This window comes from Camelus ferus, chromosome 1, assembly GCF_009834535.1.
Source record: "Camelus ferus isolate YT-003-E chromosome 1, BCGSAC_Cfer_1.0, whole genome shotgun sequence".
Classification (NCBI taxonomy): Eukaryota; Metazoa; Chordata; class Mammalia; order Artiodactyla; family Camelidae; genus Camelus; species Camelus ferus.
The window spans coordinates 111,325,622-111,338,347 of NC_045696.1; the positions used below are offsets into that span (position 1 = coordinate 111,325,622).

The 12,726-nt window shown below is 38.1% G+C and overlaps 1 long non-coding RNA gene across 1 annotated transcript; it reads right to left on the reverse strand.

The window, feature by feature from the left end:
* Positions 1 to 297: 297 nt before the first annotated feature.
* LOC116663183 lies at positions 298 to 9,028 on the reverse strand. The gene is made up of 3 exons (XR_004319310.1): positions 9,017 to 9,028; positions 7,332 to 7,335; positions 298 to 379 (listed from the first exon to the last, which is right to left on the reverse strand). It is a non-coding gene; the product is annotated as an uncharacterized LOC116663183 (long non-coding RNA).
* Between the last annotated feature and the right edge of the window lie 3,698 nt (positions 9,029 to 12,726).

The following is a 12,726-nucleotide window of genomic DNA, read 5'->3' on the forward strand; positions in this document are numbered from 1 at the left end:
CTATTGCCACTTTTATTTAACATAGTATTAGAAGTTCTGGTCACAGCAATTAGGCAACAAAAAGAAATAAAAGTCATCCAAGTTGGAAAAGAAGAAGTAAAACTGCCACTTTTTTGTAGCTAACATGATACTATATCTAGAAAACCCTAAAGACTCCACCAAAAAAAAAAAAAATTATTAGAACTAATTAATGAATTCAACAAAGTTTCAGAATACAAAATCAAAATGAAGATGTTTGTGGCTTTTCTATACACTAGTAAATTATCAAAAAGAAAAATTCAGAAAACAGTCTCATTTACAATTGCATCAAAAAGAATAAAATATCTAAGAATAAACTTAGCCAAAGAGGTGAAAGATCAGTATAGTGAAAACTATAAGACTGATTAAAGTAAGAAGATATAAGTAAATGGAAAGATATTTTGTGTTCATGCATTGGAGGAATTAATATTGTTAAAATGGCCATACTACCCAAACCAATCTACAAATTAAACATAATCCTTGTCAAAATTCCAATGGCAGATTTCAAAGAACCAGAACAAAAAATTCTAGAATTTGTCTGGAACCACAAAAGATTATGAATAGTAAAAAAAAAAAAAAAAGAAAAAAAAAGAAAAAAACTTGAGAAAGAAGAACAAAGCAGGACCTATCTAGCTCCCTGATTTCAAACCATACTAAACTGCTGTACTGGCAGGAAGAAAAAAAAACAAACAAAACAGATTTATGGGACAGAATTGAGAGCCCAGAAATAAACTCACAAATATATGGACAATTAATTTACAATGGAGAAACAAAGAACATAAAATGAAGAAAGGATAGTCTCTTCAATAAATTGTGATGGGAAAACTGGCCAGCCACTTGCAAAAGAATGAAACTAGATCACTCTCTTCAAAAAATTAACCCAAAATGGATTAACGATTTAAATGTAAGAGCTGAAACCATATAATTTCTAGAAGAAAACATTGGCAGTAATGTCTTGATGTCAGTCTTAGCAATATTTTCGTGGATCTGACTCCAAAAGGAAGGGAAACAAAAGCAAAAATAAACAACTGGGACTACATCAAACTAAAACACTTCTGCACAGCAAGGGAAACCATCATCAAAACAAAAAGTCAGCCTGCTAAATGGGAAAAGATATTTGCAAATCATATATCTCATAACAGGTTAATATCCAAAGTATAAACAACTCATACAAGGGGACAGAGTATAGCTCAAGTGGTAGAGTGCATGGTTAGCATGTATGAGGTCCTGGGTTCAATCCCCATTAATACCTTTAAGAATGAATGAATGAATGAATGAATAAATAAATAAACCTAATTACCTCTACCCACCAAAAAACAAAAACAAACCAAAACAAAAAAGAACTCATACAACTCAACCAGAAAAAACGAACAATCTGAATAAAATATGTGCAAAGGATCTGAACAGACATTTTTCCAAAGAGAAAAGAAGAACGTGTAAGCTGGTCTGCGAGATTCCAGTAGACTGATGGAAGTCAACCAGGTGACCTGGGCAGACATCCTCCTCTGAGGGGTACTGGACTTGGAGTTGGAATTCTCTGGGCCCAGATCCAGCTCTGCCATGCCGGCTGTGTGAGCTTAAGGATTTGCTGTGTGTATCCGATGCCTTGATTTTCTCTATAACAGGGCATGGGGGTGATTGAATGAGATAATGCATGTTAAACCACCTAAGCATGCCTTGACTTGTGGTAGGTGCTTATCATGGGAGGAGGTGAAGGAAAACCTAGAGAAGTGGTCTCTTCTCAATCTCAACCCCCAAACAGCCACGATGTAATTGTTGGGATTTTTTTCAACACCTGACTTTTGGAAATTAAGATGGCAGATGTTTGCTGGGCCTGATAGTGATGTTCCCAGCATGTTCTTGTAAGTCAGAGAGGTCTCCAGACAATAAGTGTGTGGTAACCTTATCAAAGACAACCATTTAATTCTAATTTACAGTCTATTAATTCTACTCATGTGATGTTTGACATCATTTTACCAGTTTGAATCTTGAAGTCAGGTCAATAGATGTTACTTGCTATCATTATGATCATAAATCATACATATTTACAACATTCTCCACAGTTGGATCCTCAAAGTCTCATTGAATTAAGTCAGAAAACATTTTCTCATGGTCTTGTATTATAAAAATTGAATAACTCCCTTAAAAGTAAATATTAACTCACATAATATGCACGAAGGGACGCTATACCATTTAGATAATGATAGCAGTGGGTGAGAAATTTCATCTGTAAAAGGTTAGATAGTAGATATTTTAGACTTCACAAGGCCACACTCTCTATGGCAACCTCCATCTCTGCTATTGAGGCTAAAATAACCACAGACAATTTATGAACAAATGAGAGTAGCTGTGTTCTAATAAAACTTTATTTACAAAAATAGGTGGTGGGATATATTTGGTCCATGATCCAGTTTGCCAAAAATAGGCTTTATGTAGGAGCTTCATAATTATGAAATGCTTTTCTTTTTTCATAGTTTGGTCCATCAGTTTAAGTCTTTCCACAGTAACTACTATTTTAAGAAAAGGATGCTGGTGGAAAGCCAGCTGGATGAGGAATCAGAACCTAAGATTTTAATGAAAGCACTGGCCCATATCTACTGTATGACCATATTAAGTCACATAACCCCTGTGAGCTTCAGTTTTTTCATCTGTCACATGGCAACGGTCCTCTGTGCTTCCACGGCTGGTGTAAGATTCCAATGAGATAAGGTATGTGATGATACACTGTAAACTATAAAGTATTAAGTACTTCCAAGCTAGCATTGATATATAACACAATGTCTTAGCATAGCAAGTGCCAATAATAGCCCATTAGACAGTAGCATTTTAAAAAGGAGAGATTCCTTATGACAACTTTATGCTAATCCCATACAAGACCTTAGGAATATTCTTCTGTACTCAGTGTCTTATGTTAACTCCCTTCCATGGCCCAGAGCAGGAACAAAACCAATATTATGGCATCAATTACTCTAGGTTTCGCTAGCATCATTTTTCTGTTATTTCACCAGGAGAGATTCATTCCCTCCACTGTTCCCTAAATTTTAAAATCTTGTCTTTTGAAGCTAAACTGTTGCAGTTCTAATTTGCACAGAATGTGTAACTCTACTCATTACTCATTTTCTTTAGATGTTCTGGCTCATAAGTAGTCATAAAGCACTTTTCTAGAACACATATTTAAAACAAAGTTACATAGATTGCATATTGAGAAGGAATGCTCTATCCACATTGCATCTCTCCACTGGATTCTCTAAAGAGACTCTTTGAATGTCTCACATCTAATTTTTAATTTCCCATCACTGACTTGCAGTTTTTACAATAATAATAATAGCTATCAGGTTCAGATCCTAAGTGGCCAATGTAAGCTTTTCCTTAGAAAGACGAAGCCAAATGTCCTTTATATATATTTTTAATAGACATTCTGCTAATATAGCACCTGGAATCCATATTCCTACTACAAACACACTAGATTCACCAAATTTTTGTCTTGAAGATAAAATTAAGAATGATAACATTATTTCTGAGTTAAATACAAGACTTGCTGTTTGGGTGCAAAAAGAATTTATTGGTAAAGTTTTAAACCAAGTTTTACAGAACTCTAATCAGAAAGGGACTGTTCAGCGTAAGTGTCCATCCCTCTCCCCAGATGCTCTCAACCAACAGTCCATTCATGGATTGGAAACCTGCCCGCTGGCTTGAAAAGTCATAAAACCACTGAGGAAAATTCAGGGTGATGACATTTACATTTTATTGGAATCAAGGAAAAGAAAAATGAAGGTAAAAGAGTGGTAAGGATATAAAGCTGGGGAAAAAAAGAATAGCTGATTGCGTGGATAGACTAGAACCAAGGCTTTTGTAAATTGCTATCATCTAGTGCATGAAAATTGTCCAAATGAAAATAGAGGCAGCGTATATGTTTAAAAAAAGGAAAGAAACAATGAAAAAAAAAGTATGTTCACCTTCACGCATCTTATTTAGTGCTCTGACAAACAGCCAAAATTGCAGGGATGAAAGAGTTTCAAATTTCTCAAAGCAGTCCCCAAGAATGAGAACAAAGTAGCTTAAAGAGAAATAGAGAACAAAGTAGCTTAAAGAGAAATAATAACGGCACGCCTAAGAGAGTGATCTAAACTCTGCAGGAACGTTGCCTTGTATTTTGTGACTCCAATCATTAGGTTCCGAAGAATGTAGTTGGGGATTCAGTAAGGCCAAGGAAACAATTTGAAATAAATCTAAAGATAGATCATCTTTTGGTCCATCTTTAGACTTACCTTTTTAGATTTATCCGAATTTCTTAAATGCTTAGATTTTTGCTTGTTAAAGTCGTAAGTTTTTCCTTTCAGATGTCTGAAATGTTTGAGACTATAGGCTATAAATAGTAAGCTGTAAGTATAGTTTGAAATGTTTAAGGGAATCTGTTTAACTAAGTGTATAAATAGGGTTAATTTTTGCCTAAATGGGATGTCTGAAGATTTTTACCCTTAAAATCTATAGATAAATTGATCATTAATAAAAAAAAAAACTGAAGTGTTCTTACAATTACATAAAACTACTAAATTTTTAAAAGTCAAATAGGTTTTTAAGGTGGCATTACAAACTAAGGAAAAACTAATAAGTTTGGAAATTAATTATATTAGTAGTTTAATTATGCATGAAAACAAATCACAAATATGTATTGTACTCTTAACCACCTCTGCCAACAATTGGAAACCCTAACTGCCAATTCATTGGGAGCTTTGAAGGAAGAAAGGCATTTTTATGAACTCCAACTATTCCACATGTCTTCAGCACATGTAATGAATGCTTATGCGTTAAGCACTGTGCTAGGTGCTCATGGAAAGGCTTAGAACAACACACCACATGTTCCTGCATGAATGCTCAGTAAGTGTTGGCCATTATTACAAATAGAAGACATCCTTGTGTGCTTATGTTTATATGTGTGTGTGTCTCTGAATGTCTACTTCCCAGAACATGTCCATTTCTTTCCATCATCAAGCTTTTAGGGAGAGAAGAAAGAAGATGGGAAATAGAAGAGATTTAAGATGCTCTCTTGTTAATTTACAATAGATATGTGCACATATGCACCTGCACGAACACATGTGCAAAACTGGAGTGAGCCTAGAAACACTCCAGTCCTTTGGAGGGAAATCTGAAAACCAGTCTCCTCTGAAGTTACAGTGCAAGAATCAGAAGAGAGCGCTGCTTTGCCATAGTCTGACAAATTTTTTGATAGAAAAGGAAATGAAGATCTTGGGACTTGCTCAAAATGCCTATTGAAGATAAACAAAACCAGACCCTAGTTAACATGGGCAAGAAAGATTTTAATCAGCAATAAATGTCACGGGGATGAGTCCAGCATGAACTGAATTCAGCTTCCGTTTGTTCAGAGGTGAATTGTCATTTTAAAAGAGAAAATGAGGGCACAGGGCGGGGCCCCAGCCAGAGCTCAGTAGAATCAGGGAGGTGAAAAATGACAAAGGGTTAATCAGTGTAAATGTGACACTGGTCACCTGTGCAGCTGGCAGTGACCAAACTTAGAATTCCATCCTCCCCCGAGCTGGGAGACAGGTGTTGGCTGAAATAAACAGTAAATTTTTTGGCAGTCTTGAGTTTTCTCAGGTACTCACTATAAAGGGGGTAGGGATGTGGCCTTGAGCTGTTAGAAACTAGGTTGGTGTTTTGTTGAGGGCTAGCCAAGAAGAGGGCTCAGAGGAGCCTGGCTAAAGGTAGGTTGAGGACACAGTCTTTGTCAGCCCTCAGTGAGATGGCCAGTGGTGAGATTTCTGCCTGGGCCAGATTCTGGTAATGAAAACTGTACCAGAGAGCATCCAGAAAGGTTTCACCTCAAACAACAGGCTTCACCCGTCTCTGTTCAGGAAACCCAGCTTCACAGCCGTGGAGCCCTCTCTAATTCACGGGTTGAAGGGGGTGTCTTTGTGCACAGGGTAGCAGGTGACTTGAATTCCACCCAAGTGTTCTGAACTTGGTAAGAGAAACCTGTTGTGTCTATAAATAACATCATCCCGCTCAGTAGGTACACTCCATCCTTGTTACTGCTTCTACTCCAGTACTGCCCATGTCCTGTTGACGTCCACTGTGGTCTCTTGAAACAATCAGAGCACCAGCCTCTAAAAATGATCACACTGTCCTAGTCAGCCTCTGAAGCAGGACCAAGACACACACACTGAAGGATCAGGCTCGTGTGCGATCATGTATGTCAATGTCTAAGTTATTTAAGCCTGAAATATCCTAGTTTCCTTAATCTATCTTTGTGAAGGCTTTAACCCTTTTGAATCTACTTGTATTTTCACTCATGATTAGTTCTTCCATATAATGACTCTGTAAGCTCATCCTCCGCTAAATGAAACACGGCCCCAAATGCAACTTCATCAAGTTCAAAGGGGTGATTTTCTTAATGCACAAGAGCATGTCAGAAAATGAAGCATGTTATAAACTGTCATTTATTTAAGCAGATTCAGGCTGATGCGGAGAGACAGCTGGTAGTCTTGAGACTATAGGATAAAAGGTACGAGAATCTTCTGACTGCTGTCTTATCTTTAGATAAAGCAAAGGAGTCTTGATCTTTGGCAATTAAAATTGCCCAATAAGACATTCTTAAATTAAATGAATCACTCATCCTTATCAGAAAATGAAGACTACTGGGATACCCTTTAACAAATTACTTTTCACAGTGGGGAGGGTAACAGCTCAGTGGTAGAGTGCCTGCTTGGCATGCATGATGTCCTGGGTTCAATCCCCAGTACCTCCAATTAAAAAAAAAAAAAAAAAAAAAGCAACTCTACTTAACCCCGCCAAAGCAAACCAAACAAACGAATATAAAGTAGTCCTGGAGAATACATTCCTTGGTTTCCATTTTTTTTTCAATTACTTTTCTCACACAAACACACACACACACACACACACACACACACACACACACACACACACACACACACACGCCTTCCTCGTCTCCTGGATGCATTTTTCTTACCTTGGGGATCACTATGCCCTTCTTACCTGAGGCTCATCCCAGCGCCAAGTGTACCAATGATCAAAAGTTGAGAGATGAGGCTGGGTTCTCAAGAACTCATTATATTTCTTCGCAGTTTTGTTTAAAACAGAGACAGAGAAAGGAAAAAGGAAGAAAAAGAAATATCTTCAAGAGAGAAGAGAACGAACTTTGAAGTGGCTTCGGTAACTCAAAACCAGCCCATTTTGTTCCCTTCCATTCTTTCATGTCTCCGTTTCCATCTTGGCAGAACTGTAATCATTAGGAGATGCATTAAAAGATCGAAGGCTTGGATGATCTTTAGAACCATTCTAGCATTTTCTTGAGTACTTTCTTCATTGTATGACATGGAAGAAAGAAGGTTTTTGAGAAGAAATCACTTGTCCCTTCACCTTCATCTGGTTACGCCTAAATTCTTATTATTGGCAGCTTGTTAAGAGGTTACCAGGACTATTCAGTTCACATTAAAAGACTTTCCTATCTGGACACCAACTCTTTAAGGTATTTTGCTCTTTTTCAAACACAGACAGTGAGAAAGAAAGAGCAGTCATTTTGAGACTTTTTCTAACATGAGTAAAATTAAGGTAATAATGTTTGAAATCTAAATATATACTACTAAAATAGATCCTATGTTTAAGAAGTGACTTTGTCTTATCTTCATTTTGAAATCCTAACGCTTTTAGCTTCAAGTCTCTGTCCTTCCCGCCTTTGTCCAGTAGCTAGCGAGCTATACAGAGTTATTTAAATGTGTTAGGCTGACCCTCTCTATAGGGTCTACAGGAATATTTTTGTCTCAGAATCGTTTTTCAGAATTAACAATCAAAACCCAAATTCTCTGCTTCATGAAATTTAGTGGCTCCGTAATGGGTTTTCTTACAAGAACTGACACAACGTTGTAAAACAATGATACTTATATTGTAAAACAATAAGATAAAACCTTTCTAATTAAATAAGAGTTAAGGTTATTCTGAAGGACTGTAAGTCTGTGATTTATATGGAACCGGGTATCTGATTGGTGCTGAATAAACAGCATGGCCTCCTTTCCATGTCTCTGTTTAGTGCATGTTTGCACTTTGTTTCCCATCTTTTCTGGACCAGGTGCTGCTGCTGTACCCTACACACAGCTGCACCTGAAGAGATGTCGTTGCTCGAAAACAGCTGCTACCTCAGAAAATCCTAATATTGCCACACCTTCACCATATTGGTCACGGCACGTCTTCCTCTCAGTAAGCATTCCTGTTAAATGGAGCCCGGAACAAAATGTCTTGTTGGCCGTCCTTTTCTTGCAAGGTCAGTGTCAGGAAGGAAGTGTTTACAAGCTCTGTGCAAGACAGGAAAACAGGAGGATAACACTAGTGACCGTGGCTGCACAGACTTCTGTCAACCACTCACTGCACACCATGATCACGTTTCCTCAGTGCCTCCTAGTCCTGCTGTCTCCCAGGACTTTATTTGAACGGAATTGAGAAAGATCTGAATGCGTATGGTATATGCTGCAATTCAGTTAAAGGGAAATTTGAGGACTGAGCCACATATTGGGGGAAAGTAGCTTAAAAGTCATCGTTAAGAATATGAGAAACAATACATAGGGGAAAAAGGACACACAGTGGAAAATGGCCAGGAGAAAAAAAAATTTTTTTGCCAAACTATTTTTTCTTACAGTACATTCACTCTCTCTGGATTTCAGAGTGTGACTTTTCTGGATGATTCCAGCCATCTGTGTAATATAAATAGATTAGCAGAAGATGTGGATTTGGGCTATGAACTGTTGGAAGTGAAAAATCTCCTAGTTTTCAAATCTGGCTGGGATTGGTGGCAGAGTAGGACATTTGGACAGCAGCCATGAAGTTGGCAGCCACCATGATGCAGAACGTGGAAAAACATCATAAAAGAAGGAAGATATAAAAGGAAGTCAGGAGAGGAAGTCTGTGTGTCACCAAGACCATCTTCCTCTCTCTAAGCCATTTCAGGTAGATGACTGTCGGCCCTGACCTTGAAGAAATTCCAGGAGTGAAGAGTTTTATTTGAGTGGAAAATAAAGCATATAATTTTTTTTAATCAGGAAGTTATGTAGGAAGCTCTGAAAAAATGGTAGAAGACAGAGTATTGGTTTTATCATGATCCAGTCCACAAGCATAAAAATGTTTTCCCTAAAACGAAATGGTTCACGAAATGTGGTTCCTGCATCTGTGTTATCAGCATCCCCTGGGACTGAGTTGGACATCCAAATCCCTGGGACAGCCTCAGACCTGCTGACTCAGAAAACTGTGTTTTAACATACCCACTGAGTGATTCTGATGCATGGTGAAGTCTGAGAACCATGGCTCCAAGCCTTCAGTAAATGACCACTGAAACAGAGAGATGTCATTTGAGACAAGTCTTTGTCTGCCAAGACTTCACATGCTCACAATGGATGCATAGCAGGGGTGGAAAGATCAGGGATCTCAAATGCCTACAGAAGACAAGAAGTTGTGCAGAGCTGTGCTGGTTGCACTGAGAGGCCCAGCAAGGCAGGCAGCATGACTGAGGGTGATGGGCCAGGCAAGGACTGTGATGTCCTGGAAAGAGGATCAGCCCCCTCACAGGACCCCTCCATTATTCAGCTCTGGCTTCTTTTTGCCTTGAGGAAATGCAAGCCCAGTAATGCTGGATTTTCCAATTTTTTTTAAGAGACTGGAAATAAGAATTTTTATGTGCATGAACATATTTTAAAATCTTTGCCAGTTCAGTTGAAAAAAATAAATATTGGTTAAGCTAAAGAAAACTGATGATTGGTATCAATTCAACCTCTGTATTGGACAATGGTAAGAGGCTAGGATGACGTGGGGCAAGGAGGGCAGATGTCTCCAAGCTTGGATTCTTCTTCTTATGGTGTTTCCAAAATTACATTTAAACACACAGCCATTTGCATTTATACTGTGATTTTAAATACTCTAAGGTACCACTTCTCCATAATTTCTGAAATTCCATCATTAGAGATAATCTCCATTAGTTTAACTATTCATACCTGGGATGTTTTCTTTCTTCTGAAAAATCCTAGAAGGGTGGTCATGTGAACATGGCCTTCAGAGTCATATGATTCAGTTCAAATCCTGTCATTTATTCACTATAATTTTGAATATGTTATGACATCTTTCTAAACTTCCATTTCTTCAGCTGTCGTTTAAGGATAAGCAGTGCTACCTTTTCTGTTATATTTAGTGATAATTTTCAGACCAACATTCAAACTCAATAAATGATATTTACTCTTCTTGTTTCAGTCATAAACACCTTCCTGTGAATGACTTTGCTAAACTGCTTTTTTTTCCAGGAATTTGAGAGAAAGAAAATTTAATGATGAAAGAAATAGAGTTAACTTGAGAATCGAACAACAAATAGAGGTGAAATGATTATGCGCCAGATGTCCTGGAAGTTGACCAGATGGGCAGCAATTGCAATGGAATTTCCTGGTCTAGATGTCGTTCTCGTGAGGGTCTTGCTCCCAGAACTCTCAGGTGTATAGAGCTGACAGAGACATGTTGTAGGTTCCTTACCTGCAGAACACCATCAACGAATTTCTGATCATTAATACTCAAGACTCCTTGAAAACAAATCACCAAAACAATCTTTACATATGTTTACATTAACTTTAGAAATATCTTGAAAATACACCTGTGCCTCTATTCATGCTTTCTGTCTGCCTCCCTGCTCTGCCACACTGCTATTAATAATTCATCAGAGCATAATTCTGTGATATATTTTCAATTGTGTTTCACAATTTTCTTCTCATGGATTAATAATGAAGAACAAAAAAATTATCTGACCAATGAAATGTATTATTCAGTATGCTTCTGCCCACATTTTTATTTTGAAAAATACAGGTTAGAACCCTGTGGCTAGTCCAAATGAAACATGAATGGAAAAACTTAAAATGTCTAAATTTTCTTAAGACATTCTACCTTTTTGTTGTCATTGTTGATATGAATCCAAATAAGTTGATTATGTAGAATATCTTTTTTTCTCTAAACTGTTGGTAAATTTTTATTTTAATAACTCTCATATCACATTGGAAGTGTGTAATGTATATCAAACTCACAGATGAAAAAATCTATGTAACTAAGGTGAAAATAATAAATTGTAGTTGACATGAGGTAAATGACAGTTTCACAGGTACAGCCCAGTCAGTATCTTCCGGGATCTAAATTAGGAGTCAGTGGCTGTTCTGAAGGGTCATGCCAAGTTTCTGTTGATGTTCTCACATAAGCTTGGAGCATTGCTAACCCTACTCTGAATGGACTTAGTCCAGTCAAAGTGTGGCTTGCTTTGTCAGGGACAAGGAATGGTATAGAATCTACTATAGAGAGGTAGGTTGACAGGCCTGCAAAAGGAGAAGGGAAACATCTAACAGAATTAAAAGAGGGTGGAAGGGTGTAGCTCAGTGGTAGAGCATGTCCCTAGCACACATGAAGTCCTGGGTTCAATCCCCAGTACCTCTAATAAAATAAACGAACAAACAAATAAAACAAAAGACAAACAAAAAAAGTACCTGCTTTAAAAAGAAAAAAAAGGGGGGAAGGGGTCTTCAGGGACTGGGAGAGAGGGAGAGAACAGAGTACGTCGTTGTCTCTTATATTACAACCCTCTATGTGGGGTCTAGTAAACAAACACACAAAACACACGTGTTCTTGACCAAAAGGAAGTTTTGCCATCAAAGCTGTTTAATCCTTGCCGGCTTGCTTATGAATGATTACCGAAAGTATTGATAAAATTTTCAACTGACATGGATGTGACTCTGCATATTTTTCAAGAAAGAAAAAAAAAAACTGAAAAAAAAATGACAAAACTTAAACAAGGCTTTCAAGATTTATCAGTGGATCAAAATTTAATTATCTTCTAATGAAGAAGAAGCAGGTTTCCAGATGAATAGAGATTTGGCCTCAAACAATGAGGGACACAGAATGTCTCAAATTAGCTTATAAACATGTGTTGAGTAACTGCTCCACACAGGACTGCATTGCTGAAGATGATGGTGTAACTGCCCCTGCCCTTGGAGAAGTGGCAATCTAATGAGGAAGAAATATCTATTATTAAAAATATGTATACATATATACAACATGTATTATAATACATATTTATTATTATTGCTGTTTTAATTTTCATTAAATGCTAAGGCAGATTTGCATGCAGAAGAGTGTCAGCCTAATATAGTTTTCTGTAGATGACATCTAAGATGATTCTTAAGTAACTGTGCGTCTTGGGGGAAGATGTGAGACCAGGTTGAGAGTGGTGTTGTGTATGTTAAGCAGTTAGGTAAGAGGGGGCACCGGGCAGATAAGGTGAAGGAGAGGGAGGGTGGTCAGGAAGATGGCGGTGTGCCCGCCTCCAGCATAAAGGGGCTTCCCTTCCCCTAAATGAGCGCCTGCAAGAAACCAGCTAGAACCCGGCAGCAGCAACTGCTCAGTAGCGAGAAGGACTTAGCCGGACATGACCCAGTGCTCACTGTAATATAATTAGCATTGCGGTTTAGGCCCCGCCATGGGTTTTTCTGTGCACATCATGGGTAAGGACATGTGGAAAAACGGACGAGCATGATTCAGCACGCCAGGGGCAAGAGCCATCCATCAATCAAGAGACCACCCCTAAGGGAGGGCATAAAAGAGACAAAGACCACTGCGGTCCGCCCCTGGATCAGCTTGCCTCCCATTCTCGGAGGCCTACTTTCC